The sequence below is a fragment of the Dunckerocampus dactyliophorus genome, chromosome 9, assembly GCF_027744805.1.
Source record: "Dunckerocampus dactyliophorus isolate RoL2022-P2 chromosome 9, RoL_Ddac_1.1, whole genome shotgun sequence".
NCBI classification, from domain to species: domain Eukaryota; kingdom Metazoa; phylum Chordata; class Actinopteri; order Syngnathiformes; family Syngnathidae; genus Dunckerocampus; species Dunckerocampus dactyliophorus.
In genome coordinates, this window is record NC_072827.1 from 25,317,884 (window position 1) to 25,345,716 (window position 27,833).

At 40.2% G+C, this 27,833-nt stretch overlaps 1 protein-coding gene and 1 long non-coding RNA gene across 13 annotated transcripts in view; one reads left to right on the forward strand and one right to left on the reverse strand.

Annotated features, from left to right (window-relative positions):
• The window catches only part of LOC129187956 (inactive dipeptidyl peptidase 10-like), a 137,891-nt gene that overhangs the window by 13,776 nt on the left and 96,282 nt on the right, over positions 1–27,833 (forward strand). The window lies entirely within an intron of this gene.
• Positions 1,825–27,833, reverse strand: part of LOC129187959 (uncharacterized) — a 30,321-nt gene continuing 4,312 nt past the window's right edge. The window contains exons 2-3 of one of the 2 annotated variants that reach the window (XR_008572498.1): positions 9,425–9,584; positions 1,825–8,371 (exon numbers count right to left, since the gene is read on the reverse strand). This is a non-coding gene — a long non-coding RNA (uncharacterized LOC129187959). Of the gene's footprint in view, positions 8,372–9,195; positions 9,585–27,833 lie in introns of both variants that reach the window. The other variant, XR_008572497.1, reaches the window with a different exon arrangement.

Sequence of the window (27,833 nt, forward strand, 5' to 3'; positions counted from 1 at the left end):
TGTTTCTCTAACTATGGGGCGCACGCAGGGGGAGCGTGGAAACTTTCCAGGGGGGCGCGAGATCCCGTGGCAGGAAAAATACAATGGACTGCGCACACTACGACTGCACATGGGATCTTACATAGTGAAACGCTGGCCGCGAGGCAGATGAGTCTGACAATGTTGTCAATTTTCATCAAGATGAGAAACCTGAACGCGCGACTTTTCTCGGCGGTGTGTGACGAGATGGGGCTCGGACACTCTGCTTTGTTGTTACACAAATGTAAACGTTCCACACCATGCCCAACCTAAACAAACCCTAGAATCCAAGCTAACTGCTCAGATGAAAATACACACTTCATATTCCCACATTTACTTCTTCATATGAGCCAATATTGGTATAATATTGATACAGACATATGCCAGGGGTTCCAATCGAGCAAAATGACCTTGATTTGGAATTGGCAATCCAAAAAAGGGTTTTCATATACACAGTATACAAAGTATATACAAATATTACAGGAATATTGTGTGCTTGGCAAGTGAATGAGTACAATGTAGACATTGACTGCAGACCGCTGCACACATAATCACACAGTTTATCTTCCAAATAATAAAAAAAGAGCAGCTTCTGCTCTTGGCATTCATTTGTCTCCCTCCTGTGCACATACAGTTATGGTTGACTTGAGTTTTGTTTTTGGTACCGCATGTTGTAAAGCTTAGATAAATGAATGTTGTACGCGTGTTACAGTAATTTGAATTTATGTAGACACAACAGTGTGTTAATACATCATTAAAACAAAGTATTTCTCTTGGGTTCTACTAGACAGTAGATTTGTGAGGGTTGCGTACCACAAATGGTGAAAAAGGCTGAGTAATTGAGACCCCCAAGAATGAAATCATGAAATTGACACTGGCTTTTTTGCCGATAACCGATATGTTGATATTGTCCAATTCTCAATTTCCGATTCCGATACCAACTGATACCGATACCAAAATGTGTAACATCACATGCCTCCTGTCGTGGAAGGAGTGGACTGGACTTATTACTTTATTATATATTATTATTATTATGTATTATTATATATTATTTATATTGCACTACAAATTTGACGTGATCTGTTCTGTATTTATTTATTTATTTGTTTTTATTCTATTTTCTTATTTTTCTATCTATGTATTTATCTATCTATGCATCTATGTAGAGTATGTATGTATGTCGTGGAATTAACACCACTGCCATGAGTGGCTGCCTTTAAAGCAGCTCTGTTTGTTTATTGAAGCACATTTTTATGTGCCGTGAGAGTGATGTGTGGTGTCTACCCATTGAAATCAAGGCGGCGTTGCTGGGCCTAAGATGAAAGTCAAGCGGCTACCAAGAGAGTGGAGAATCAAGCCTTCGGTACCGTCTATTATCATGGTAAATGTGAATTCACTACCGAGTTAATATCGACGACCTTCAAATTTGTGCTTCACTGAATAGCTAAGAGCTAGCGTCCCAGAGCGTCCTAGCGTCTGTATGTGAACAAACTGTGGTGTCATCCTGGCCATGTCAACATTAATATGTTCATCTATACAGCATTTTTTTAATATCGGTTTTCATTATTGGGAAAAAGTACGACATCGATGTCACATTTTTATGCAATACCGGGCGGATATTATCTCTGGGCCGATATTATCGGACATCCCTATAAATAAATAAATATCTATTTTTGTCAGAACTGCTTACTGTTACTTATGTCAGAAAAATGCAATAAAAATGATACAGGATAATCCTTGAAAGTAAGCTCACAATTTACATTACTACAGAGCCTTTGGTAATAATTACTGTACCTGACAGGCGTAAGAAAAAATAGTCTTTATTTAATGCTCACATAGAGCAGAATAGACAACAACAAAGTACATTTTAACAAAGGGGAGTCATTTACAGAAAAAGAGGAAATTACAACAATATTAGCATGACTGCCATGCAGAACATGGCATTCCTTGCACGATCGCCGATAATTGTGAATGCATGTATGAAGTGCATGTCACTGGCGCTTCTTGGTTATGCAATCTTCCACTGATGGACAGATGGTGACAGTGAGTCAAGGAGCTGCACTGCAGATGGAAATGTGTGTTCACATGCATGGCTGGTGAAAAGCTGCCACTGACAGCTCAGATAGATTGCTTCAAATCCGTTTGTGAAAAAGCAGATAGAAACTGTTTGAAAAAGAGTTGGTATGATTGCTCAAAAACTCTGTCAGCCATATCCACTCGGGCTAATCAGATCATCAAGCAGGCAAGGGAGCTGCAGAAGAGGCTACTGTATGAACAGCCCAGTGTCTCTTGGCAACGTTAAGAAAAGAGAAAACCAAAGAAGTGGTGAACCATACAAAAGTAAGTTGAGAGCCAGTATCCACTGCTCCAGACTGTCCTGCTAATTCTGAACTGCACCCTAGGAAAAATTCGGACCCAGATGAAGGCCCAAGTATGAGTGGAGGTCAAAAGAAAGCAAAAGACGGATAGCGGAAGCAAAACTGCGCGTCTTTCATTTGGATTTACTTGCGAGGAAACGATATCCAAAGATTCTCTGGTCCCAAGTAACCTTCAACTCCATCTCCAAAACAGACTGAGAGTCGTTGAGGAAGAGCGTCGTGTGTCTTTTTTCCGATTCCTGCCATAATATTAGCTCTGTGTTCATCCAAACAGGCCCACGTTTCACACTGAGTGAGTGGAAGTGTGCCTCGTGTTTTTTTCAATTAAAAAAATGTGCCTCGGCTCAGAAAAGGTTGAAAACCACTGTTCTAATAAGGATTCTCCTTGCTGTTCGCGGTCTGCGACTGACAGCAGCAAACCCCTCACCTTTTGCGTACACACGGAATTGACCTTGGCTTGCAGGGTATGTGCTTAGATAAAACAGAACAGGAACACAAAAAGACAACGCGCAGGCCGACCTCCTGACCAAACCTTTGTGAGGCATTTTAAAATGCATGCAATGTTTGAATGTCAAGATCTACAGTTTGCTTTCTCCTGCATCCGTCCTGTGCGAGGAATAGCAAGCCGTTGTAGGGGAGGAGAGTGGGAGAGAGAGATAGGAAGGCGAGGCTATAGGAAGCCAGGGCATGCATTGAAGATGCTTGATTGAATTCTGAACATGACCTAATTTTGAAGTTGAACGATTCAGCAAAAAAAACAACAAACCAAACAACAAAAACTGATTTTTAAAAACAGCTCTACAGTGTCCCCCTAAAGTCTGGACGCATTATACGTATCATCCAATTATTAATGCGTCTGTGTAGGCTCTCAGTCGTACAGGAGTTGTCCATCGAGGAAAAGGCTTCTTGAGACGTCATCTGTACTTCTGTACATCTGTACTTACGTCCGACACCTTCTTCACAGAAGTACAGATGACGTCTCAAGAAGCCTTATCCTCGATCCAATTATTAAGTCTTTTTTTAAACGTGTCCTTCTTGTGATATTTTCCTACTTTCCTTCTATGAATACACTGAAGAAATATAGTAAGTATCGTTAGATGGTAATACTTGACACCTTATTAAAGCAGTATAATAGTTAAATGGCTTTAAAATGCACTTTAATGACAAACGTGTATGTACCTGACATTTTGGGGAAGACATCATGGGATAGTCACACGAATGTCACATGATAACCACTCCAAAATGTTTCCTATACGTCACTTAGGGACTTCATGCATAGGACACATTTGAAGTGTTCTTGTACTGAACTTGTAGGAGGCGTTGCATGAGTTTTTAAATGGTGAAAAATCGGTCAAGTGAAACCAGATTTATGATCAATCATGTTCACTATGATGTTGTCATTGTGTCATCACTTTATTTCTCATTTGTTAGCGCTTTCAGTGCAGGAAGGCAGCGAAAAATAAACTAATAATGAAACATGACGCACAAGAAAAACATGTCATTAATCAGTGAAAGCATCACCAGCCGTTTGGTTGCCGAGGGAGGGGGGAATGTGAGGGAACAGTGCCATCAAGTGGTCAAATGATGCAAAGACGCACATCATTGTTTTGAAAGGCCAGCACAGGCCTGACTTTTCCCTCTGGATGATCAAAAATGTTACACAATGTTACAACTGTGTTGTCTTCAGGTGGAAAAAAAACATTGTTTTGCAATGAGTGACATTATTTGTTGTGCACATAGTTAGTAAATTGTTTTTTCCACTACATTTACTGTATCTTGTTTGCTAAATGTGTACATAAGTTAATATTCTCTAAGTTATAAGAAGAGTTACATACACATGTTAGACATTTTTAACATTTTTAACATTTTTCCTTCTTGGATTTTAGGCCCAAGGTGTTAAAAAAACTGTGTGTGTGTGTATAAAATGTATAAAATAACAGTAAAGCCATACATGACACTATCCTGGACTCCAAAGGGTTGAAGGGGCACAGGGAAAAGCAGTAGAAGTAATAAGCAGGAGAAAGTAGTGGAATTTGTCAAGGCCAACAGGAAGAACACATTAAAAATGTGTAAAGCGGAAGGAGCTGAGGCCATTCCCCCTAAAACAGTGTAGAAAGTCAGTTGTTAAAAGTTGTTAAAAGCCATACAGTAATGGATAAAACAGTCAGGAGTGATGGACACATCTACTGAGGACAAAGTCTTAGGAGGACACAGTCGACAAGCACAAAGATGAAGTGAAGATGTGAAAGATTTTATGTTAGATGCAGGCTGAAGTCGGAAGTTGTGCCGGGGACAGCCACCAGAGGGCGGTGTTGCATTGAGTGTGAAAGGTTTCTGCAGTCGAGCAGGACTAATTTGTGTGTTTCGTGGTGACGTAACCTGTTTGGGGGTCAGAATGCTGGTTGGTATGGGTATCAAATACTTCTTTCACTCAGTCAAATACAAATGAATTACCTTAATAACACAAATAAATCAACAAAAATACATTAAAATATAAATAAAACATAAATGATAAATACAAATAAATAATAATACTTATGGTTTTTTTTCTGTTTTCTATCCATACCCACATCGTTGTAAGGGTGTAAACTTACAAAATCAGCTAGAGATGGAATACTTATTTAATATTATAAAGTATATACGGTACAATTCAATAATGCCAGGAAGTGAATTTTACAGGTTTGTACTGAACAAGACACCCAGAATATACACGAGCAAAGGATTTTTGATTGACAATTTGAACTATGAACTATACTACTTACTGGGGTTCAGATTATTTCCACCCTCCTTGATTCAGCTTTGCATTTATGGAACTCTTGTACCAAAAACATTGGCTGGACCACAAACTGTCAGCCCATATAGTTCACTTACAGACTGTTTACGTGCCCATAAAGCTTTAGTATATTTTGTACCCCCTTAAGTAAGGTTCATACACCAGAGGAGCGTCACATGGGTCAGTTAGTCTAGCTGTGTGACTTCTCCACACAGATTAGACGTGGTGTTTTATAGTAGTGATAATTAGAAAGGCTTACTTGGCTCTTTCCTGAAGGGACGGAGCCCAGAAGGCAGCCTTTGTTAATTGCTACGGTCGCTGGATGTTCCTTTTTACTTTTACCATTCCCTCCTCTGCTCATGCGTTCTTCACCTAATTCCTCTTATCTCCCACTTAACGACTTCTTTTTCCTCTTCTACTTTGCTGTACACTTTCTGCTCTTTCACATTTGTTCTACTTCAAGATGTCACACGAGTACACCCTTTAGTGTCGTATTCCCAACATGCACCACGTTGTTAGGAAAACGACTTGGGCCGTGTTGTTACGTATAGTACTTTTGTATTTGGTGGATTTTCATTCATTCATTTTCCACCGCTTATCCTCTTCAGGGTCATGGGTGGGTCTACCCAAGCTCCCTGCACCGGTTGTCAGTCACTTACAGGACACATATAAACACACACTGGCGTTAGCTTTATGGCGTCAACACAATTTTGAAAAACTACACCACACAACGCGAGCATTTAGAAGTACAGTTATCCCTCCCTTGGTTCCAGACATGACCGTGATATGTCAATTTCCGCCAAGTAGGATTCCTTATTTATAAACTGAAAAGGAAGTGGTGGCAGCGGGTCAGAGTTGAGTTTCAACTTGCCGTAGCTTACGGCCACAACGGTGGCTCGTGTTTTTATTGTGCTTGTTGTGAGATAATTCAAACCTGCAATAAAAAGCTGTGGTTTCGACTCAGAGAGAAGGCGGACGCCTGCCAGGCTTATGCAGACAAGAAGGACATGAAGAATTTTTAGAAACCAACGTCTTTAATTTTTTAGAAACCAACGTCTTTGGCCATGCCTGTATGGAATACATCCAAATCAGCCTGATTTATACAGCCATGGCCAAAAACACTGGTATTTTGGCCGTGACTGTATGGCCAGTTTGCGTATGTCATGGAATGCCTGTAATGCTGTCAGTCCTCGCTGGTTATTAATGATAACCGACATAAATTCAAATAAAACATAAAGACCCAAAGTAATGTAAAAGTCATACCCACAGCACACTTGCTCAACCACGACTACTTTTGTGTGCGTAATAACCATGTCATTCTATGAATGTGATCACTCCTCTCACAATTAATGACAGCGGCCACCTTGCACAAAAATAATCAGAGTCACATGACTGTCACATGACAACCATTCGAAAATGTCACTTATGGAGTGGATGAGTTCAAATGAAGAGCAAAGCTGCAGAGGGTCCGTTTTAGGACATTTAAAGATGTGTTGACCTAGGGGTTCCTAGGGGTTAAATCAACACTGGAAAGTTCTACAAATCCTTTCCCCAATTAATGGCAAGTATAAAAGATGGAAGCACCCCAAAGGTGATGCGATTTAAATATCTCCACTTAATAGGCAGCGGCTCTAAGGGTTTCACTGGCAATTATTGCTTGTGACCCACAGCAATTATCACCTGCTCCCAGCAGACAAAAGGCAATTTTCAACTAATTGAGTGCTGAGACGCACAAAATGCAAGAGCTTGACCTTTCAGTGGTGGTATGGAAGTAACATGGGTACTCTTTTGAGGCTGAATGGCTATTTGACAAAACTGTGACAATCCATTTTACAATGTGCTCAAGGCTGGGAGGGGGAAAAAAAAACTATAACATTTTTTTCAATTCATTTAAATTTGATGGCTTTAAAAGCCTGTTAGCTTTAAAGGCATTAAAAAGCCAGACCCTCGGTTAAAATGACCACTCTCTACAAAAACCTGGTCCACAGTTAATAGTGGAGCATTTGTGAGGATTTGGTATTGGTTGGACCCTGGATGCAGAGACAGAAGCAAGTCTTGACAAAAATAGTGTCCGGCAAAACTGAAGACATTATGACATGTAATTAGTAATGTTTTAATAGTAATGTATATAATAATAATAATAATAATAATAATAATAATAATAATAATAATGATATTAATAATAATAATAATAATAATAATAATAATAATAATAATAATAATAATGTATAATATAATAATAATAATATAGTAATAGTAATGTAATAATAGTAATTAGTAATGTAATTAGTCATCATTCATTCATTCACAACCTTATTGAACTGTACTGTCTGGCGTCCCTTGTATAGCGTGGTGTAAATTGACTTGCATTTACTTTATATTTTACTCACTATTTCTAAATATGCCAACCTTGTTTATCTTATATTCTTTTTTTAAATTATATTTTGTTCATATTGTATTGCATTTGATATGAGTGTTTTTCGTTTTCTGCTGCAACTGAGCAATTTCCCCTGTGGATCAATCAAGTCTGTCTAAGGCTGAAACCCTATTCTACCCCTTACCCCTTATCTTAGCCCTTATCTTAGCCCTTATCTTTCGGTTTTGCGCGTTCACGAGAATTAAGTGGTGTCCCAAATCTCCTTAAATCAAGGGGTAAGGGGTAAGTGCTAAGCGGTGTACAGCCCTAGAAACCAAGTGTGTGTTCGAGGACCAGGCTTGAAACGAAGGGGTAGAAGATTCTGACAGAAAACATCAACGGCAAGAGGAGACCGAGGCCAAAACGGGGCTGTTTTTAAACCTTGAAATAATGCTTGATAAGGTTTAGACATTTGTTGATGTTCATGAAGTTTGTTATATTGTTATTTCTATTTCATATGTATATTTGATACATTTTCGATTTTTAGAAATGTTTTTACAGTTCTGGTTGTAAGCTGATATTCATTAGAGTTGTTTGTTGTTTTGCAATGAATGTCACAGTTGTAAAAATGCGTTTCTTTTAATGTGTATATTTTATACATGTTTTGGCCTCCGTCTCCTCCTGTCGTCGATGTTCTCGCTCAGATTATTTTGTAAGAAAGTCCAGAATGGACTTTCAATGCATTTTGTTGCATTCGACTTTTCCATACTGGGATTGCAGCGTTTGAATGGTCCTGGAGTGCTGTGCGGTGTAGCAGAGGGCTGACTTCAGCTGGCTCAGCATCTCCTGCAGGAATGACACATATGCATGACTGATGAGAAACAACTATTAACTCTTTGTAAATACAATAATAATACCTGGAATGCATCAAGAGGCAAGATGGCAGCTGCATGTTTTTTTCGTTTTTTTGAACAAATAAATAACAAATTTAAGAAATTAAAGAAGGACTACAGAGACCAAAAGAAAGACCTAGGCAGGAATGGCAGTGGTCGGAGGAGAGTAATGCTTTATTTTGAGGAGCCTGACAAAGTTTTGGGCCACAAATACACCGGCGTGCCAGCTTGCTGGTGAATGCTGGCAAATAACTCCACCAAAATCATGGAGGCCGTCACAAAAGAAGACCCAGGCACAAGTCAGACCTGCCTGGACTCATGTAAGTTGTATTTGTTTAATTTAATGTTCACAGCACAGTTTTGGGTGTAAATACTATCCTGCTGTTAACGTTAGCATGCTAGCTTGGTATTGTCGAATGATTGGTATTGTCGCAACGCTCCCCTTCTCATTAGCGCGTACGGCAGCAAACTAGTTTCACTGTCAACCTATAGTCGTGTAAGGAGCAACGTTTATTAGCAACTGTGTTCTGGTTTAATATGTTTTGATCTTTCTATCAGAAAACAATGGTGACGAAATTGATCATTCGTCCCTCGCTATGAGCGCCCCCCCCAAACACAAAGCCTGCAACGTGCGATCTTTATGTTCAAATGTTTAGCATTTTGCACCTTCATTTTTACATTTTTGCACCTTTAATGTTAATATTTTTACCTGTAAATAATGTGCAGTGTCCAGGACTATAGTGAGTTTTGAGCGTGTTTTGGTTAAAAAATGCTCACCGCTTGAAATGTCCCGTTATTTCGTAACCCCTGTGACGTCACGACACGACTCCCCAGGACAATGGAAAATGAAACTCAGTTCGCAGGCAACACGGTTCCACTAGTCACAAAAAATAACGGAGACGTCAAAAAAGGGATGGCTGCGGCAAAGCGACAAGGTGAGCACAAAGTCAGAATATCATAAAATGTGTCAATCAGAAACATGATATATCAGAACACAAGCTTATACTTGATGAAATGATGAAAGGTACTGGAGGCAGACAAGGAAGTGAAACAGCTCTCGCAGGTCTTGAACGGTCTTGAATGAAGTACGATCTGCCGTAGCCGCTGTGCCTGATTACCAAGTGCTTGCCGGTGTGCCTCGTCGTCTCGCCTGGAAGTCGTGGAGTCTGAACACAGGAAACACAAAAAGAAGTAAACCCGATACGATATCAAAGGCAGAACGGAAACATAACAGTACTAGTCGTTTTATTTAAGGACACTAGAAAGCAATATCTAAAAGGTAGACCAAAAGGAGCAACAGGAGCAGAACAAGGCTGGCAGGGAGACGAGCAAACACAGGATAGGCTACGCACCAAAAACGAGCAACTGCAAAAACAGGAGTACTAAACTGTGATGAAAAGATACTGGAGGTCGACAAGGAAAGAAGACGGCCGCCTTAGTTCTTAGAATCTCATGGTGCACACCAAGCTAAAAAACATGCAATTTAACTATAAAGCCTTCTCTTTTAAAAGCTACTTACGTCTTTTTTAAGCACTACTAGGTTGGCTTTCAAGATGCTGAGACAAAGACAGATTGAGCAATAATGTGGAGCACGAGAATTGTTCTCCAGACTCCAACAGACAGAAATCTATGACAAAAAGGAGTCAGGAGGCTCCGTGGGGAAGGAGCACAAAGAGTTGCAAAAAGCAAAAGGGTTACTATGGGAACCCGAGTGGCCTGGCAGGCGACTAGACCGGCAGGAAGGTGACGGAACTAGCAGTCGCTGGAGAAAAGCAGAGCAGGTAGCAGAAAAGGCAAGCGGGTAAGAGGTCCATGAAGAATAGGTCCGAGCACGCTTGGCATGGAAGACCCAACAAGAAGAATAAAGCAATGCCTTCCTGCTGCAGCTGCAGCTTCCCCGTGGGAAGCACAGGAACTGTAATATACAGTATATACAAATATATATGACTATATGGTAATCATAAAAGTAACTATGTAATAGTGTTGTCACAAGAGCTAGTGACATTAAAACATGACAAGTTTTCCCTTTTCTCGTGAGTACCAGACCTGAGACGATAATAAATTAATCACACAATAAATGAAAATGAACTCGATCATTTTGCCGGCCTCCATATATTGCCATGTGCATGCGTGTCTCCAAACAGGCTGGAAGAGGGTCCACTCACTGGCACGAACGGCGTGAGCCCTTTTGTCAGTCATACAGCCTCTCTTAGTGTAGCCTCGTGAGGAGCGATGCAAGGGAACGTAGCAGAAATTAAATTAGCATATTGAAAAACTATAATGTAATATCATTTTATTTCTTCATTGTACTTTTCTTAAAAGTAATGTTAAGATCTCGATTTGTCTTGTTCTCGTAGACCCAATCTCACGTATCGTCTCATCTCTCGAACTGAGTGTCTCGTGACACCCATACTGTACCGTATTAATAAGTGCACAGAACCACGGCAATGCTGCGAAGCAGGATTTCTTCTCATCCAGGATTGTTTGAGGGTTAACTCTGGTTATGTAGTACTACAAAGGTGATTAACTCCCTAGCAGGATACGTCGCCACAGTAACTTGCCCTGACCAATCCTCCTGCTAGCTTGATGTCAACGTTCTCCCGATTTTGGATCAACATTTGCAACGTTGCAGTTAATTGGTTCCAGACCTCAGTGATAAGTGAATTTCTGAAATTTCTGTAGTGTTACTTATTAATAAATGGAATGTTTTTTTAGTTAGCGCAGAGAAAACCTGCTTAGCACCATCTAAAAATGTTTTATAACATTATTAGAGCCTTCTAGACATGACATAACAACCCATAGTCACCTTTACACTCGTGTTACTGAATATGGTAGACATAATTAGAGTAATTAAGCCAATTAAGGCATAAATAAGACTCGTGCTCATGTGTGATACCAGAATGCGTGAACGGCGGGCAGGAAGTGACGTCGGGGATTCAGATTTGAGTTTCAGCTTTGCGCGGGTAACTGTTGCAACAGTAGCTTGTGTTTTTATTAGGGACCATTTTGCCCGTAATTCAAACCTGCCATAAAAGCCTGTAGTCCCGGCGACCAAGTCTGGTGGTCCTTGTGTGTCTTACGGAACATTACAGTAACATTACTGACACCTAGCGACGACATTTCATCAACATCTTTGAATGCGTCTTTTGTATGCCTTATATTCGTATTTTCGTTCAGCCACTTTTATGCTTGAAAATGCTTAATTTAGGCTAAAAGATACAGAACATTTGCTTAAAAAAGCATATTTTTGACTAATAATAGGCAGTATTCAATCACAAAACAGCATGACTTATTATTAGATTTTTAAAAAACTGTGATAGAGTGAAGCCGTGAAATTCAAACCGTGAAGTAACGAGGGCAGACGAGATATTTAAAAACTGATTTGTAAAATGATTTCTGACAACACAACGACAACACAAATGTGTTGTGTACATGTGTTGTGTATTTTGGACATGTTTACATTTCAACTCTGGTTTTCTGTTTGGCACCAGCTCATTTATTTATGATGCTCTATCTTTTTGCAGGATCAAAGCGCATGGTCTCTCTTGACCTTCAGCGCTCTCAGCAAGCTAACAATAGCTCAGTCACCTGACTTCAGTGGGGGTGAACTGAAAGACTTTCCTTTTCTCTATTATCCCCTATGAATCATGCTAGATAGCCTTTGACACACCCCATGCATACGTTTCCATGCACACAATACTGAGATTACGGTTGGAATTGTCTTTCATGTTTGCATCCACAAGCAAAAAGAATACTTGTTTTTTTTCCACCAAAAAGACGAAATGCGTGTCTTTGTTACATTTTGTTGCCTTGGCAGTTTTATCACATACTGATGAAAAGCATTATTTGTATACATACAGTCATCCCTCGCTACATCACGGTTCGAACATCGCTCCCGCACTATTGTTTTTTTCACAAATTAATTAATTAATAAATGATCGCTGTTTTGCGGTTGGCTATGGCCGATTATGAGTCAAAACATACTGAAAGACAAGTTATATGTCATATTCTGGTCACTATGTGTCAGCAACTCTGACACTGATGAGGCATGACATTATAGTACATTACCTTAACACTGCATGTAGAAAAAGTTCGCCTCCCATTCCGTGTGGAAGTGGTAAGTTTTTGGCTTCTTACTTTGTCTTTCTTCCCCACTATGTTCGAAACACTTTCTCAAGTTTAGAATAAGTAAATTGGAGAGGCTAACTAGCTCGCTCGGGAGCTTGCTATGCTAGCGGCGGCTGTCTCTTACATCCCTGAGACAGAGCGTAAATACAGTATTTCTTAATCTTCATTAAATTACTACTCATTACACTCCAGACTCATTTGGACCCAGTTACTTACCTGTCAGTATGTCAGGAACATGTGATAGGAGAATGTTGTGTGATACATTAAACAAGTAAAGTCCTAATTACAAGATAAGGGGTGGAGGCGAGTCTGGATTTAACTATTACGCTGTCTAGACTTTGAGAGGCACTGGGCGAGATAAAATGTGTAAATTATTTTTATTTTGATGAAGTGATGGCCAATTTTAAATTAACAAACCAAATTTATTTGTAGTTTGAAACATAATTTAGGTGTTATTACTGACTTTTCCTACATCATCTGTTACATCATATGCAAATAATAGCCAAATAGACGACCAACAACCATTCACACTGTTGTCATTCTGTCACACTGTGGCAGGGGACTGCGTATCTGCAGGAACACCCAGGCAAGCACTGTAGAACAAGCAAACTACACACAGAGAGCCAGATTCTAAACCAAAATCACCCCCGTTAACCTAATATTTAGATGAATAAATTACGAGCCTTAAATTTCAATATGTTGTGCCATTTTTAGGATTATTCAGGATTATTAAGGATACCGTAAGTGTAGCCATGTCTGGCAGCAATGTCTTTTTGCTTTGTAGCAATACTAAGTCACATGCGAGTGCAGATATCTGGAAATGGGTTATTGATTACGCTGCTGCAGGGTTGATTCAAATTTGTGGGAGAGACATCACACAAAAGAAGGTATTATGTGAAAGTGCTTGCCTTGACCTTGTATACGCAGACAGCTCACTGCAGTCAGTTGCTGTCAATTGCTCAATATGTCTGCCACCAACAGCAGACTGGCTTGTGGAAGAAAATGAAAAGAGGGACAGTAAATAAGTATGCAGGGGTTGCATGTACTGTATATGCATGTTGGTGTGGATAGATGTGGCTGAATATTTGATATAGTATCCCTGTCATGTCAGGTTAGGGACTCCTCTCACGAACGCTGTCAATATCCAGCGTTGCGCTTCAGAGTTCATGCTTGGTTGTTTTCAACTCGTGTCATCTAGATATTCGAAATGAAAGCTGGGACTTGTTTGTATTCATCTCTATGAAAAGCAAACTACTGTATGTTCTTGCTCTGCATGGAAACCGAAGCTCGAGGACAGATGGTTCAGGGGCAGACTAAAGTTCTTAGAGACTGAGGATCTTTTAGTCTCACATTCACACCTACAAAAAAGTTAGTTTCTAATAGTTTTCGACAGTCAGAGGACAGTTGATGCACTGCATAGAGGGGTGTAATGGTACATTTAATTTGTAATCATATTTTTTCTGTACATTTGCTTTGGTATGAAGGCGTACCAACTGCCCAAACAGTACACATTGAGTGAGGGGCAGGAAGTGTTTGTTATGTAAACATATCCAGCGCAGCCCAGCATTTGGCTCGTGGGATTCATGGCTAGCGATAAGCCAGAGTTGAAACTCTCTTCCTTCTTGGCCTTCCCATTGAAATACATGCATGGACAAAGACAAGTGGCTATAATGAAAGCAGTGAACCGAGGAAAGTACTGCAGAAAGCATTTTTGGTCAAAATAAATACGATTTAAAGCCATCACAATGTGAATAATATGTCCAGTTGTAGTACAGTGTGCTCATGATAAACCCAGTACAAATGATGGTGTTTCCTCCTGAGGAGCCACACAATGCAGACAGCCTCATCACCACCTTAATTACACTGCAGCGTTGTAATAATGCTCCTTGATAAAGGGAAGCTGCAGAGGGATGCAGGCCAGGAGAAGCAGACTCATCTCAACCAACAACTCCATCCATTTTGTTTTCGTTCATGGTGGGTTTTGACCACCACTTTGGTGTCTTGAAGCTTCAAGGACCTGCTTGACACTTCCCCTTGGGTGCCCTTGACTGATGTATTGGAATCATGTTTGTCTCTGTCCATGCAGATACTTTTGATTTGCAAGCAGTTTCCTCTCCTTTCATCCTGCAGCAAGCATGACTGCACAAAGATGTAATCATGGCGTACAGGCTATGTTGTGTTTCGATTATTGCTGTTTCATGGTTATCTATGGCCTATTATTAGTAAAAGAATATTGAAAGACACGTTATATGTAGCATTGTGGTCACTCGGCATCAGTGTTGTTATGCGACATGATGTTAGATTACATTATCTAGCATTATCTTTCACATGCATGGCTACTGAGCCAGTAGAGCCGATCCGACATGCCATGGCTGAGATTGAGTGAAAAAAAGGTTTTCCTCTCATTTTGTCTGTAAGTGGTACGTTTTTGGCTTCTTTGTCCTTCCTCCTCACTCCAATTGAAACACTTTCTTAAGTTTAGAATAAGTCAATTGGAGAGGCTAACTAGTTAGCTCGGTAGCATGCTATGCTAGTGGCAGCCATCTTTTGTCCCTGCAACGATCCCGTAGCCTGCGCAATGTGATGTAAACAAAGAATAATAGAGTGTACAGGTGACCATAGGGGTGTTATTTCATGTCTACAGCGGTCTAATAGTATTAAAACCCATATTTAGAAAGTCATAAACAGGTTTTCTATGCTCTAACTACGAAAATATTCTGTCTATTAATATTGAATCCTACTTAATGGAAATTCACTTAAAATTCACTGTCTTTCTTTTCTTTTCACGGAGCCACGCGACACTTTCAATCATAGAGGAAGACAGAACGGATGCGCATAAGTCTATTGTCTTCCGCTTATGAGAAGTGGAATTACTTCTGCGAATCATTATGGAGTATAAAACAACAAAATATCAGGAGAATGTCGACTGAGGCGAGTCATGTCCATCAAAATATTTAGGTATTATCTTGGCTTGTCACTTCTGGTCACGTGACGGCGACGAGGCGGTGGTGGGTCAGTGACGTTGTTGTTCTCTTATTGCCTGTAATACTTTGCCGTTTTGACTTGAAAACGTTTCCGTGTGGATAGCCCCTCAGTTGTCTTTATAAATGGATGTTTACATTGTAAATTTTCACTTGTACAGGAGTGATAGGAGTAGCAGATACTGGCACACAGGCCTAGAGTGCCTTCTTGCGGCTGTCAGTGTAAAGAAGTGTAAAAAAATATATGAGTTGCTCTGGAGTACATGTCACAGGACCAGCCAAACCATGAAAAAAATGTACTGTACTGTACTGAAATAACTCACTTTGGTAATTTACTGCTTATGCACAACTGTCTAAGGACATTTTCAATATATCCCTTTTTCATAAACAACAGGGTGTGCTTAAAGTCTGGACACTTAGGCTAACATGCATATTTCAAGAACCGATATAGTATTCAATTGGATTGTTAATATGTATTAATATGTACGTACATCTCCAACACTCACCACAGTATGTACCATCTTCTGCCATTGAAAATACTACATACCGTATCCAATACTACACAAGTTCTTCACAGGCATTTTATTTTCGATGAGTTTCGTTTTACAGACATGCAGTGAATGCGCACAATTGCGTGCGTAGTTTGTAAATTTGGATTGTGCGACACAAATTTTATATTTTACTTTCCCTGACTCTCTCTGCTCACGGCTGTCTGTATGAAAGAGCCTCTCTCATAAATGTTTAAAAAACAGTCAAAGAAGGAGCTGCGGACTGCAAATGGCCCCCAGGCCTCACTTTGCACAACCCTGACATACACTTTAGGAATAAGGTGCTATGTGAGATAACACGGCTGTATCACTTCATGCATGCAGAATCATTAACTCGCTCTTAAATGGAATCAAGTAGAAACGGGATCACTGGATGCAATGTCTGAAATACTGCAACCTAAAAAATAATAATGGGTTCCCCAGTGTATTCTTGAAAATATAACCTATGTGCACCTGGGAGATGCTGGCACCTGTGTTGCCAAACACTAGCCTGCCGTTATCACTGTTTCCAGAATGGCAGTAAGGCGGAGACATTTAGCAGTGTATCTACACCGGCGTCCTCCTAAGAGCAGCAGCCATAATAACACCTGTGTCAGAAGTCGCGGCAGCTGTAATATGTCACGCAGCCCTGTAAGCCATTACATCAGCCAACACATAGAGATATGGAGACATATTTCTTGGTTTTGGACTTACAGGAGGTCCTCGGCCTCTGTACAAGTTCCTATTCCTACAACAGAGATGTAAATCAAGTTTTATTGTAAGTCGGAAATTCTACCTAAATTATACCGACATTAACACCTAAGTCACTCACCATGTACATAGGACAGATGCAGGACATAAAATACAGTAAGAACAAATGCTTTACTTTATTTACTCTAAAATAGAAGCCCTGCCTGCTTCTGCATGACAGGAGGACCTTTTTATGTTGCTTATTTCGGTGCATACCTTTTATTTCCTGTTTTGTGTTTTTGTTCAGTAATTCTTCAGCACAGCGGCGGCACCAGGAGGGTGGTGGCTCACGTTTCTAGTGCTCGTAATTTGCATGTATTCCGTGCTGCTCTTTATTAGATTAAATGCAACTGAGCAGCAGTTGGTTAATTTTCTCTTATTTTCTGGAACGACCTGGTACTCCGTTACTTCCATGTACAGTATTTCTATACACAGGTCTGTCTTATCTCTCAGCTATTTAGTTTCATTTGTATATCCTCTAGCTCCCTTCCGGGGTAATGCTGCACCAAATCACAGCTGAACGTAACACACATTGTTATGGAAATACAAAATACATGGATTGGATTCATTAGTAGTGTGCTGGCCTGGGCTCAGCTGCCATTAACAATCCTCCTGTGATTAACTGGCCGTAGCTTATACTTCACTCCCAAACACTCTTTTACAGAGACATATGCACACAAACACTCTTTTACACACACTTTTATTGGTGTGGCGACTTCAACGGCGTGGACAGAACAGCACTTGCATGTTGCAAGTGTTGTTCTGTCCTCTAACAAACACAGCAGTTGAAGCACAAACGCTAATAAATAATAATACTGATAATGTCACTGTCATGGATTCAGTGTTCTCATGGTTGCGGTGGGGTTCTCATGATGGTTATGTTCTGGAGAACCAACACTGGTGCATTTTATTGATGATACCGCGATGAGATCCCGAGGCCTATTGTTGTGCCATTCATCCGTGACCATCACCTCATGTTGCAGCATGATAATGCACAGCCCCATCCCTCGAACCAGTCTTTTGTTGTGGCCAGTCTGAGGCAGACCTGTACAATAATCACAGTCTAATGAACACCTTGATATGCCACACCTGTGAGGTGAATGATTATCTCAGCATCAGAGAGATTTGAATTTTGTGTACTGTACATAGAAAAAGCTTCAGCTCTTTCAGGTTAGCTCATGAAAATGTTTGTATTTTTGTTGTATATATATATTATCAATGCTCAAAAAATAAAATAAATATATAAGTAATAAAATAAATAAATACATATTTGTGTGATTTTTTTTTGTTTTTGATCTTGAGTGCCAAGTTTGCAGTTTGTCACTGACTATATTCCAACCCTTCAGAGCTCCAATAAAGTCGATGCGCTTTGTGAAAGGTTCAAAATTTGAAACCTTGACAAGAGTACTTGACATGAGTCATTTCTTTGTGATTGTATTTTCTATGTAAGGCTTTTTGGACTTGATTGCTGTTGAGAGTTTTCCTCTTCCCTGACTCAAACATTTCTGTGATTCTTCTGTGTAATTGTATGCAAAGCTTCTCAAATATGCTATAGAGTGAACATTATTTGTGTCATATTATGGTGTTTTGGTAGCCTTCAGCAGAGTGTAGCAGTGTAATAATTGCGGACATGACTCGTGAATACGCAAAAAGAATTTATTAAGAAATACAGAAGATACTCAAACCTACAACAAAGATAAAATTGCTCAGAACAAAAGTACAAACCAAAAACAAGAGCAGAAAAAATCTGAAACTAATAATCATAATTACTAAATGTGTCCAAAAAAAGCTTTGGCTTCAGGCCAGAAAGCAAACAACAGTAAGGAAACAAAGCAACAAGGCGGTCCAGGAAGACATAAAAGTAAAAAAGTAAGCAGTGAAAAAGACTACAAGTAGTAGGAATAAACGCTTAACATGGATACTCTTAATGACAAAAAGGTTAACAAGGAATAATCTGGCGTCAGTGGACGCAGGACTTAAGCATGGTAATGTTTGGTAATTCCAATTATGTAATTATGTTCCTCGTTGCTCCACCCCAGTCACCAGACCAAGCTACCTGAAACAGAGTAGAGAACAGGATATGCATTATTTTGTTGATATTCTTACATTGGCCTATGTTGCTGTATTAAGATATTGTTAAATTGCTCACAAATAAGTTTGCAAAGAAATATTTATTTTGTTTGCCTAAAATAATTGTCCTGTGTTTTTTTTGTAATTATAACGATGATCAAAAAATTAAAGGCAAAATCACAAAATCAATCAATGATCTTGAAAAATGCATCAAAATTATATTGTTATATTATAAAACAAAACAAAAAAATATTGGTATCATTATGGACAATACTTGCCCTGTATTGACTTGGTATCCGATCTAAATCTAAATTTAGAGGGAGGGAGGAAAAATAGCCTGTTGCTCAGTCATGTAAATCAGTGTGCTGCTTTTGTGGGCCGACGTAACATGTTTGACTTTGTTCTCACATTGTTTCCATCACAACCCAATGATGGATAGTTGGGTTGTCGTTTGACCCGATCATAAATCTTCCATGTGACACAAGGAGATGATTTGCAGGCAGTACACGAGTGGGAAAAGACTAGCCTCCAGCATATCAGGAGATTTGTATTGTAAAGGAGTAATTTAATTCTCTGTTATTTATTACAAGATGAATAACTAATGTCTACGTGCATGGCACAGGTCGTGTGCAAAACGGCTTGTGATCAAGGGGCAATGAGGGATGCAGGGTGAAATGCTGCATGGATGTGATGAAGCCACACTTGAATGCTGAGGAAATGCATTATAGTCTCTCGCTGTACCCTCATTTGTCTTTGTCTGAGTGTTTCAAATGTCAAGAGAGATAAGACAATCTTGGTGTAAGGAAGGACACTTTTATTCCAATTTTTAGTCCACATTCAAGCAACCCTCTAAAAACAAGTTTAAAAAAATGTATACAAAATATTTTTCCAAGTATGAAATGAATATGAAATGACTGAAATACGACATTATACAGTATATAAGCCTTAAAAACACAAGTGATCTTGAAATGAGCTCTTTCTTAGCTGTATTTACTAATATTGTGACCATTTTGAGTCTCATAACAAGCTTATGATGGTGGTCAGTATACAAAAAACGGATTGTAATGCGTTGTAATGATTTGGAATCAGTGTCGCTTTGGTTATGGTCTGAATTGTTGACAAAATAACTGAGAAATAACCTGGAAATTGCCACAGGGTGGCGTGGTGTTTTGTTGTTGACGATCTCAGGCTGCAGAGACCGGACCTATGTCCAGGTAAAAGTCATTTAATTGACAAATGTAGCACAGCAGAAACAGCTTAGCATGCAATACATGCTTAGCTTGCTTAACACGCGATACATGCACAAACAGAATCAATGCTCTGACAGCAAAAGAAGCTTGCGGCTGAACTAAATACAAGAAACTCAAAATTAGCAGGTGCGTATAATCAAGACACATAAAGACGGCAGGCAACAGCACAGAGCAAAACAAAAGTAATACAATATAAAGGCATGAAACTGGAACGAAGGCATGAAAGTGAAAATAAACAAACAGGCACACAGGCAGAAGCACAGAGTGTGACAGGAAACATTCTGAAGTTCACATTGTGTGTCAAGGCAGACATCAGCTCATTTGCATGTAGTCTTCCTCGATTCAATTTTAGTTACACTGTGTGCGGAGGATTCGGCAAAAGATTCATAATGTTTTGTCGGAGTTTGGTCCAAGTACATGTTTTGAATATGTTTGGTGCACAGTGAGGGGTTATACTTCAGAAATCACAGCAGCTGAAACATAACTTCCACCGTTTTCTACTGGCAAGAAAAAAGGGAATTAACAATGGACGAGCGGCAGACCATACACTTAAAAATGTAGTTGTTCCTCCAGAGAAACTGGAGTGTTTGAAAACGTTTGACTGGTAGTGTACATACGTACCTACAGACATACCTGTGCACGAATACACACACACACACACACACACACACACACACACACACCCACCCCCACACACACACACACACACACAGTACGTATGTACATTTCCACATAACTCACTTTCATTATAATGAGAGTGACTAAAAGTTATTGTTAATGTTCTGGTTATTTTTATTAATACACTACTTAAACTTATTAAATACATTGCTCTGATGTCTTGTATTGTTATGCTATCAGCTATGCTATGATTTTAAATATTCTACTTTTTAAAATTTACCAGGCACATTAGGTGTATTTGCATCAATATCGGATCGATACTGCCGATACCAGCCTGAATTTTACTCCGCATTGGATCGGAAAGGAAATCAGTGGTAGCACTATTTAAGGCCTAAATATGCCTCACGCATTTATTAAACATATTTAAAATGATAAAATGTTAAAACGCTGCACTTACATCCTTTGTAGAGCCGCCTCCACTTCATTCTGAAGTGGCCATAGCAGGAGAACGAGGCTCCGCTGCTTCTTGCTGAAAGGACAGGACTAATACACAAGTTAATCTTTTCTTTGTCATTTCAGCGTGTGGCATGCATTCAAAATCAAAGCCGTGTCATAGGAGCACACATAAAACTGGTCAGAGAGCGTTAATATTCAAAATGGTTGCGTCATAAGTCATGCTAAGTATAAGTCAGGGGAACTGTGAGAAGCATGCACTGCAATCCTATTAAAATGTTCCCACCTCTCACTTCATCTGTCAAGCTGCAAATCCTGTGCCTTTCTTGCCAATGTAATTCCTTTCAGATGCAAAAGGCTCGGATGTCATCTAGGTCGCTTGTTAATTGGATGGTTTTAAGCTTCACCCTTATCCGAATTGTCTTATTGCTGATCTTCAACTTAAGGGATTTCTATATTTTTTTCCACCAACAGCCATTTGGAGCAGGTGCAGCATCATGCCATACAATGTACTGTACTGAATATTACATTTATTGACTTCATCTCCAATTTTGTTACATTCAAACCGTTTAATCCATCAAAAAATGCTATTAAACGTACACAGCAGCTGTCACGATGAATAAGAAATAGTTATTTAAGGTCCCTAATTACAATACTGTATGTTTTGTCAAGTAGGTGACGGCCTGTCTGTGCATTTAGACCCCATCTAAATGAAAGAGCTGTGGATGTTGTATAAAACACTTTATTAATAGTAGCAGTAGTACAAAAGTATGCAAAAACTACAATCATAATCAGAAAGCCATTAAGAAAGTACAAACCAAAATTTTGCATGTAGACACCCTGAATGTCCTGAATGAGCTAAATGTTTTGTTGTTGGAATAGTTTGACGGTTGAGAAGTGTATTGTTTGAATGTCCTTAATGAGCCTGCAATTGCCTGCCGACCACACCAGGGTGTACCCTGCCTCTCGACCAAAGTCAGCTCTGATAGGCTCCAGCATACCCCCGCGCTCCTAGTAAGGACAAGCGGCACAGAAAATGAATGAATGAATGATCTGAAATGTTTCCATGTTGGAATGGCTTGACTCACGCATGAATCCCGTGCACCCACAGCTTCCTGACCCAGTTCCACCCGATTCTGCGAGGCAGCCAGGCAAGAAATAGCAGGCAACCCAGGCCCACCACCTCCCCACCCCAACCTGCCAAGGGGGCAGACCCCCCGAGCAGGGAAGCACCACCCCACCACACCTTCTCCACAGGGTGGCCGAGCCAGAGGCTGGCGACTATGCAGCCCTCCCAACGCTCATGCAGGACACCAGGGACCCATGACAAGCTTTAGTGTTTTTGGTTTTGCAGGATGTCGGGATTGTTCCAGATGGGTGTAAGTTGGCACGATGATGAGAAAAGACCTTGTTATTACCAGGAATTCCCACGAGGGTGACAAAGAGGTGTTGACATTGATATTTTTCCAGGCATTGTGTTTTTTACGCTGGAGATAATAAAGGGCAAGTCAGCGATATTAATTTCCTTGCAATACGTTTGTCCAGTATCCCTCGAAAGGTTGTCAAATGGCCTAAGTTTGATGTATTTTCCGATATATTTTAGCCTGTAGCCGTCTAGGAACTAAAGTTTGGTAGGCCTAAGCATCCACAGTCTTTTGTTTTTTAAGTCCTTAAGCGTAGGGGGTTGACATGGGATGAAGAGGTAATTGATCTTAGGCAAAATCATCATTTTTACTGTGGGTACGCTACCCATGAGTGATATCAGCGGATGATTCCATCGTGTGAGATCATCTTCTATTGTTTCGAATATTGGAGTGTGATTCCGATGTGTCAGGTTTGACAGCCTGGAGGAAATACAGTATTAACACCCAGATACTTGATAGCATCTGACTGCAGCAAAAGAGTTTTGGATCACACAGTTGATAGGCATCGCTGTGGATTTATTCAAGTTGATGGGCTAATCTTAGATAGACGAGGATTTTTCTGTTAGTGCAACTGTTGGAGAGAGAAGACTCGACTTTTGGAGAGAGTGATACATCATCCGCATAAAGACTTATTTTATGATCTATATTTATTGTTAGAATATATTTATTTAGCTGAGTGTCTGCCTTTTATGAATCCTGTTTGATTAGGGTGTAGGGTTTTTTTCTCCAGCCTTCGAGGCAAGGCTTTGCAGATGATTTTAAGATCAGCCTTGGTGAGTGATATTGGTTGGTAGTTGGAAATGAATGCAGGATATTTGTTGATTTGAGAGGTTGGATAAGGCTGGTGGAATTCATGTTCTGTGGTACTAATTTGGTTTCTTTGATTTCATTTACCATTTTGAAAAAAATCTTTATAACATTCTGGACAACTCTGCCTGCGTCTCGTCCCAGTGCTTTTTTGTTGGGCATGCGTTCAGTTATTGTGATGTGTGTGAGTCTAGATTCTTGAGTTGCTCTTCGGTAAGCCTCGAAAGATCCATCTATCCATGCATCCATTTTTTGTACCGCTTGTCCTTGCTAGGGTCGCAGGTATGCTGTTTGCGGGCGAGAGGCGGGGTACAGTCTTGACTGGTCGCTCACCAATGGCAGGGCACATATAGACAAACGACCATTCACACTCGCATTCACACCTATGAACAATTTAGAGTCTTCAATTAACCTAGCATGCATATTTTTGGAATGTGGGAGGCAGCCGGAGTACCCGGAGATCCCTCACACACAGGGAGAACATTGCAAAGTCCGCACATAGATGTTCCAACGGAGGGACAAACACACAAACCTGACTGTGTGGCCAACATGCAACATGCTTGTGAAGAGTGTAGGTTCATGTAGAACTCTCTCAAAGTATGATTTCCTCATTCTGGGTTGCAAATGGTATTGCAAGTTCAGTCCTGGATAAAAGGGATTGTTTTTTCTTGATTCATTTTCATTTGGGTTTGCAAGGAATTTTCCAGATTTGTTGCCATGTTCAAAATGTGGATATCAAATTCCCTGCATTTGAAATAGATTGTTTTTATTGATTTAATCATTGGATTCCAGTGGTGTTGGAGCTGTGTTGTAGAGCCGATGCCTCGATTCAGGGTTGCAGTACAGCTTGTCTGTAGCAGTGACAGCTCACATGCCTTCCTGGATGCACTTTTTCCCTGATGGAGAACGGGACCTGGCGCCAGTCCAGGATCTTCTTCTGGAACTGGTTGTTGATGCTGTACTCTGTGTCCCACAGCTTCTTGCCACAAATCTTCACAAGCTCCTTTTATTTTTAGCGCTCGAATTTTGCTACAATGGGTCATGGTCTCTGTCTATTGGCTCTCCTTGCTCCCAGGCAGGGAACACGGTGGAAGGCAATGTTCTTTACTGTCTCCTCCGGGAGCTTCGCTGCAAAAGTTTTTGATGGGAGCTTCCAGGACCTCTCCGGCTTTCTCTCGTAGCCCTGGGATTACCAAGCTGTCTCCCATGCTGCAAGCTTGTATGCCAATAACAACTTCTTGGAGAGTTTAGCTTTTTTGCCAAGTTTTTCCACGTGTCCGGTGAGGGACTTGATGGTGTAATGGAGTTCCTCATTCTGTGTAGCCAGCACGGTTCCCTGATGCTGGCTAAAAACCAGCAACTCTCATAGCGGTTTAAATTCTCTTTGTAATATTTCAACGGGTGCAACTCCGGCGTCAAAGCTTGACAGTTTGTTGTCAGCGAAGTTGTCGGTCGGAGAGGTGGCGGGCGATGGTGAATTCTCCAGTCGCCTTCACTTGGTGGACGGAAGAGGTTGACTTCCCTATGTCCACCAATCTTAATCTTCCCTATGACCACCAATCTTAAGAGGGCTTTATCTGCAGGTATCATTTATTTTTGGCAGTGGTTTTATTACTGCGGGTCTCTCACAATGAAGTAGTTTTGTCGAGCAGCACGCCACCATGTTAAATCTGTTTGTTTTTACAGCATATCGTGTTCACAGTCCTCTCTTGGTATAAGAGTCTTGAATGTTGTACAACACAATTTTACGTACATCTACGGCAGGATAAAAGTACTGGAAACAAAGAGAAAATCCGTAAAATAATAATAATGAATAAACTCCATAAAAATGTTCATAAAAGCAGATATTGTGTCGCAAGACGGGGTAAACAGCACACAGCAACAAGCCAGTCCAGGGAGATACTGAAGAAGCAATAGTAATAGTAGTAATAGTACCAAAACCTACCTGCAACGAAGGGAAAAACGACTGAGCATACAAAAATCAAGAAACAAGACTGAGTGTGTAAGCCAGTAGCAAGCAAATAAGGAAACAATGAAGTAGTGATACAGAATAAAACGCTCAGACCTACACAGGGAATCATGAGGAATAACGAGCTGAGAGCACATACTGTACCTGTGACACCTTCACTTGGCTAACAGCTTATTTACACGGAGCAAAGTACATGGGAGCTGAAAGTACATGAGCTCACAGTCTTATTCCCAACATATGTATATTTATTTACATGGAGAATTTACAATTAAAGTCGCCCATCGCTATATCGTGGTTCGAATATCGCTCCCTCACTATATCTCGTTTTTTCAACAAATAATTAATAAATGATCGCTGCTTTGTGGTTGACTATGGCATGTTATTCGTCACAGAAAACACTGAAAGACAAGTTATATGTAGTATTCTGGTTACTAGACATTGGTAATGTTATGAGACATGACATTAAATTACCTTACCTTTCACACTGCATGGAGACTGGCTACTGAGCCAGCAGAGCCGAGCCGACATGCCATGGCTGAGATCGAGTGAAAAAAAGTTCTCCGCTCATTCCGTGTGGAAGCAGAACGATTTTGGCTTCTTTGTCTATCTTCCCCACTCCGTTTGAAACGCTTTCTTGAGTTTGGAATAAGTAAACACGAAAAACGTTGAATAAGTAAACTGGTTTTCTATACAAAAATATTCTGTTTATTAATACTGAATCCTACTTTGCGGAAATTCACTTATCGCGGCTTGGTCTGGAACCAGTTAACCTCGAAAAATGAGGGACAATTGTATAACAATGACATGGGTAGCCTTATTGATATTTTTAAAAAAGCCTCTGAGGGACGAGGGGAAAAAAATCGCTTTATTTTTGCTTTACATCATGTAATCTGTTTGAAGGGCGAGACGGTAAATCCAGACCTCAGATCAATCAGAAGTAGTCTGGGGTGGTAGAATTGCTCCCAACCAGTAGATGCTGTTTTAATTTGATATGACTGCGATGCCAACCAAGCGCAGCACACTGTGGAGGTCGCTCATGAAACTTTCATCAGCTGCCCGGTGGCATGGAGTTCCTGAACGTCTACACTAAATTGCCCCAGGGTCATAAATACTTCATCAACAGAAGACACCTCAGCAAAACTACTCCCCTCTGGTCTCTTTTTTTATTTTACATTCTGTGTCGCTTTCCTCCTTTCACGCCACTGCCTCTCTCTCTATCTATGTATCTATCTTCTTGGTCGATAATATTTTTCCACATATACGCGTTTCACTTCTAGCAGAATGATATGCAAACATATACCCTGTACATGTAGTCAGCATGGCGGCATAGTACTTAGCACACGTCTGTGTGGAGTTTTTTTTATGTTCTTGCGTAAGTTTCTTCCGGCTTCATCCCGCATCTAAAAAACATACTGTACATGTTATCTTAATTGGAAAGTCTAAATTGCCCATACGTGTGAATGTGAGTACACTGTATTTGTGTATTAAGCAATATAGAGTAACTATTGTCAAAACTTTAGAGACACGTAAACATCATATATTTACATGCTAATGTATAATACGCTTGAAAAAAAATGAATACAGGCTGTATTCATCATCATCATCATCATCATCATCATCCACGCTTATTGCCTGTTGTAATTAGAGTAACGACTTGTGATCACATATTAAAGAGGCAAGTTTTGAGGCAGGATTGTTATAATGTATATATATTTAACTTTTGCACCTTACAGCAACTATGGTGCGTTCAAGGACCACGGAAATCAATGCTAGACCAAAAAACATTACCAGTGAAGTCAAAAATGATGGGCTTTTTTTAACTGTGCTACAAGCATGCTGTACATTTTACCTGTATTAATACATATTTATAAATGATTAGTGACTTAAATGAGACGTTTTTCTGAAGGAAACCTGCCTATTTTCGGAGAAAAAAATTAACATGCCATGCCACATGCCAAAAATCTGCAAATTTGCAGGGCTGTGAATGCTGAATCCACCGTGCAAATGCTGTAATGCTTTTGATCAGCATATGATACTAAACCGCCAAAGCAAGCAAATACAACAAATTCAAGCATTTTGTCTTTTTGCTGGAAAAAACAATACATTGGTTTTGACGTCACGATGTTATTAATATCGGGAAATGCGTCTGTGTAGGCTCTCAGTCGTACCGGAGTTGTCCATCGAAAAACCCACAGCTCTTAGTCTTGCAAATGAGGTGAAGCCAGGGCCGAGCCAGAACAATAGATGCTAACGAGCCAGTATCAGAGTCGTTCATACCCAATTCAGGGAGCGACACTTCCCTTTTATCGGAGGTGTTAATAGCAGGATAGGATTATACCATTACTCCGCCCAGGCTTAGTGTAAGGAACCAATAGGAGGAGGGTGTTGGCACACCAATTCCGCCCACTCTTACTGTATTTAAGGCCTAAGCTACCAGC